The following is a 4,428-nucleotide window of genomic DNA, read 5'->3' as shown; positions in this document are numbered from 1 at the left end:
GGAGGCCCGGAGGCCAGGTCTACCCGGCGAGCGGAGGCCAGGTCTACCCGCCATTCAGGCCTATGCGGGTAGACCGGGCCTCCGGCGGGCGGAGGCCAGGTCTACCCGCCATTCAGGCCTATGCGGGTAGACCGGGCCTCCGGCGGGCGGAGGCCAGGTCTACCCCCATAGGCCTCTATGGCGGGTAGACCGGGCCTCCGCTCCCCACTCGGTCCCTTCCCCAGCCTGCCTGCCGGCGGGGCCTTAAGCCCGGGAAGGGAGGTGGGAGCCCCGGCCAGGGGAAGCGGATCCTTAAGCCCCGGGGACGCCCCCCCCCCACCCACTGTGGAAAATTAAGCCCCGGAGGGAGTGTTCTTCCCGGGGGGAAGCGGCGGCGTCTCCAGCCCCGGCCGGACGGAGGCCCGGAGGCCAGGTCTACCCGGCGGGCGGAGGCCAGGTCTACCCCCATGCAGGCCTATGCGGGTAGACCGGGCCTCCGGGGGGCGGAGGCCAGGTCTACCCGCCATTCAGGCCTATGCGGGTAGACCGGGGCCTCCGGGGGGGCGGAGGCCAGGTCTACCCGCCATTCAGGCCTATGCGGGTAGACCGGGCCTCCGGCGGGCGGAGGCCAGGTCTACCCCCATAGGCCTCTATGGCGGGTAGACCGGGCCTCCGCTCCCCACTCGGTCCCTTCCCCAGCCTGCCTGCCTGCCTGCCGGCGGGGCCTTAAGCCCGGGAAGGGAGGTGGGAGCCCCGGCCAGGGGAAGCGGATCCTTAAGCCCCGGGGACGCCCCCCCCACTGTGGAAAATTAAGCCCCGGAGGGAGTGTTCTTCCCGGGGGGAAGCGGCGGGGTCTCCAGGCCGGGCAGGCCGGAGGCCCGGAGGCCAGGTCTACCCGCCATTCAGGCCTATGCGGGTAGACCGGGCCTCCGGCGGGCGGAGGCCAGGTCTACCCGCCATTCAGGCCTATGCGGGTAGACCGGGCCTCCGGCGGGCGGAGGCCAGGTCTACCCGCCATTCAGGCCTATGCGGGTAGACCGGGCCTCCGGCGGGCGGAGGCCAGGTCTACCCCCATAGGCCTCTATGGCGGGTAGACCGGGCCCTCCGCTCCCCACTCGGTCCCCTTCCCCAGCCTGCCTGCCTGCCTGCCGGCGGGGCCTTAAGCCCGGGAAGGGAGGTGGGAGCCCCGGCCAGGGGAAGCGGATCCTTAAGCCCCGGGGACGCCCCCCCTCCCACTGTGGAAAATTAAGCCCGGAGGGAGTGTTCTTCCCGGGGGGAAGCGGCGGGGTCTCCAGGCCGGGCCGGCTGGAGGCCCGGAGGCCAGGTCTACCCGGCGAGCGGAGGCCAGGTCTACCCGCCATTCAGGCCTATGCGGGTAGACCGGGCCTCCGGCGGGCGGAGGCCAGGTCTACCCGCCATTCAGGCCTATGCGGGTAGACCGGGCCTCCGGCGGGCGGAGGCCAGGTCTACCCCCATAGGCCTCTATGGCGGGTAGGACCGGGCCTCCGCTCCCCACTCGGTCCCTTCCCCAGCCTGCCTGCCGGCGGGCCTTAAGCCCGGGAAGGGAGGTGGGAGCCCCGGCCAGGGGAAGCGGATCCTTAAGCCCCAGGGGACGCCCCCCCCACCCACTGTGGAAAATTAAGCCCCGGAGGGAGTGTTCTTCCCGGGGGGAAGCGGCGGCGTCTCCAGCCCCGGCCGGACGGAGGCCCGGAGGCCAGGTCTACCCGGCGGGCGGAGGCCAGGTCTACCCCCATGCAGGCCTATGCGGGTAGACCGGGCCTCCGGGGGGGCGGAGGCCAGGTCTACCCGCCATTCAGGCCTATGCGGGTAGACCGGGCCTCCGGGGGGCGGAGGCCAGGTCTACCCGCCATTCAGGCCTATGCGGGTAGACCGGGCCTCCGGGGGGGCGGAGGCCAGGTCTACCCGCCATTCAGGCCTATGCGGGTAGACCGGGCCTCCGGCGGGCGGAGGCCAGGTCTACCCGCCATTCAGGCCTATGCGGGTAGACCGGGCCTCCGGCGGGCGGAGGCCTGGTCTACCCCCATAGGCCTCTATGGCGGGTAGACCGGGCCTCCGCTCCCGACTCGGTCCCTTCCCCTGCCTGCCTGCCTGCCTGCCGGCGGGGCCTTAAGCCCGGGAAGGGAGGTGGGAGCCCCGGCCAGGGGAAGCGGATCCTTAAGCCCCGGGGACGCCCCCCCCCACTGTGGAAAATTAAGCCCCGGAGGGAGTGTTCTTCCCGGGGGGAAGCGGCGGGGTCTCCAGGCCGGGCAGGCCGGAGGCCCGGAGGCCAGGTCTACCCGCCATTCAGGCCTATGCGGGTAGACCGGGCCTCCGGCGGGCGGAGGCCAGGTCTACCCGCCATTCAGGCCTATGCGGGTAGACCGGGCCTCCGGCGGGCGGAGGCCAGGTCTACCCGCCATTCAGGCCTATGCGGGTAGACCGGGCCTCCGGCGGGCGGAGGCCAGGTCTACCCCCCATAGGCCTCTATGGCGGGTAGACCGGGCCTCCGCTCCCCACTCGGTCCCTTCCCCAGCCTGCCTGCCTGCCTGCCGGCGGGGCCTTAAGCCCGGGAAGGGAGGTGGGAGCCCCGGCCAGGGGAAGCGGATCCTTAAGCCCCGGGGACGCCCCCCCCCACCCACTGTGGAAAATTAAGCCCCGGAGGGAGTGTTCTTCCCGGGGGGAAGCGGGCGGCGTCTCCAGCCCCGGCCGGACGGAGGCCCGGAGGCCAGGTCTACCCGCCATTCAGGCCTATGCGGGTAGACCGGGCCTCCGGCGGGCGGAGGCCAGGTCTACCCGCCATTCAGGCCTATGCGGGTAGACCGGGCCTCCGGCGGGCGGAGGCCAGGTCTACCCCCATAGGCCTCTATGGCGGGTAGACCGGGCCTCCGCTCCCCACTCGGTCCCTTCCCCAGCCTGCCTGCCTGCCTGCCGGCGGGGCCTTAAGCCCGGGAAGGGAGGTGGGAGCCCCGGCCAGGGGAAGCGGATCCTTAAGCCCCGGGGACGCCCCCCCCCACCCACTGTGGAAAATTAAGCCCCGGAGGGAGTGTTTCTTCCCGGGGGGAAGCGGCGGCGTCTCCAGCCCCGGCCGGACGGAGGCCCGGAGGCCAGGTCTACCCGGCGGGCGGAGGCCAGGTCTACCCCCATGCAGGCCTATGCGGGTAGACCGGGCCTCCGGGGGGCGGAGGCCAGGTCTACCCGCCATTCAGGCCTATGCGGGTAGACCGGGCCTCCGGGGGGCGGAGGCCAGGTCTACCCGCCATTCAGGCCTATGCGGGTAGACCGGGCCTCCGGCGGGCGGAGGCCAGGTCTACCCCCATAGGCCTCTATGGCGGGTAGACCGGGCCTCCGCTCCCCACTCGGTCCCTTCCCCAGCCTGCCTGCCTGCCTGCCGGCGGGGCCTTAAGCCCGGGAAGGGAGGTGGGAGCCCCGGCCAGGGGAAGCGGATCCTTAAGCCCCGGGGACGCCCCCCCTCCACTGTGGAAAATTAAGCCCCGGAGGGAGTGTTCTTCCCGGGGGGAAGCGGCGGCGTCTCCAGCCCCGGCCGGACGGAGGCCCGGAGGCCAGGTCTACCCGGCGGGGCGGAGGCCAGGTCTACCCGCCATTCAGCCTAGGCGGGTAGACCGGACCTCCGGGGGCGGAGGCCAGGTCTACCCGCCATTCAGGCCTATGCGGGTAGACCGGGCCTCCGGGGGGCGGAGGCCAGGTCTACCCGCCATTCAGGCCTATGCGGGTAGACCGGGCCTCCGGCGGGCGGAGGCCAGGTCTACCCGCCATTCAGGCCTATGCGGGTAGACCGGGCCTCCGGCGGGCGGAGGGCCAGGTCTACCCGCCATTCAGGCCTATGCGGGTAGACCGGGCCTCCGGCGGGCGGAGGCCAGGTCTACCCGCCATTCAGGCCTATGCGGGTAGACCGGGCCTCCGGCGGGCGGAGGCCAGGTCTACCCCCATAGGCCTCTATGGCGGGTAGACCGGGCCTCCGCTCCCCACTCGGTCCCTTCCCCAGCCTGCCTGCCTGCCTGCCGGCGGGGCCTTAAGCCCGGGAAGGGAGGTGGGAGCCCCGGCCAGGGGAAGCGGATCCTTAAGCCCCGGGGACGCCCCCCCCACCCACTGTGGAAAATTAAGCCCCGGAGGGAGTGTTCTTCCCGGGGGGAAGCGGCGGCGTCTCCAGCCCCGGCCGGACGGAGGCCCGGAGGCCAGGTCTACCCGGCGGGCGGAGGCCAGGTCTACCCGCCATTCAGGCCTAGGCGGGTAGACCGGGCCTCCGGCGGGCGGAGGCCAGGTCTACCCGCCATTCAGGCCTATGCGGGTAGACCGGGCCTCCGGCGGGCGGAGGCCAGGTCTACCCGCCATTCAGGCCTATGCGGGTAGACCGGGCCTCCGGCGGGCGGAGGCCAGGTCTACCCCCCATAGGCCTCTATGGCGGGTAGACCGGGCCTCCGCTCCCCACTC

The sequence above is a fragment of the Hemicordylus capensis genome, unplaced genomic scaffold, assembly GCF_027244095.1.
Source record: "Hemicordylus capensis ecotype Gifberg unplaced genomic scaffold, rHemCap1.1.pri scaffold_43, whole genome shotgun sequence".
Taxonomy (NCBI): domain Eukaryota; kingdom Metazoa; phylum Chordata; class Lepidosauria; order Squamata; family Cordylidae; genus Hemicordylus; species Hemicordylus capensis.
Note: the sequence above shows the minus strand (reverse complement) of the source record.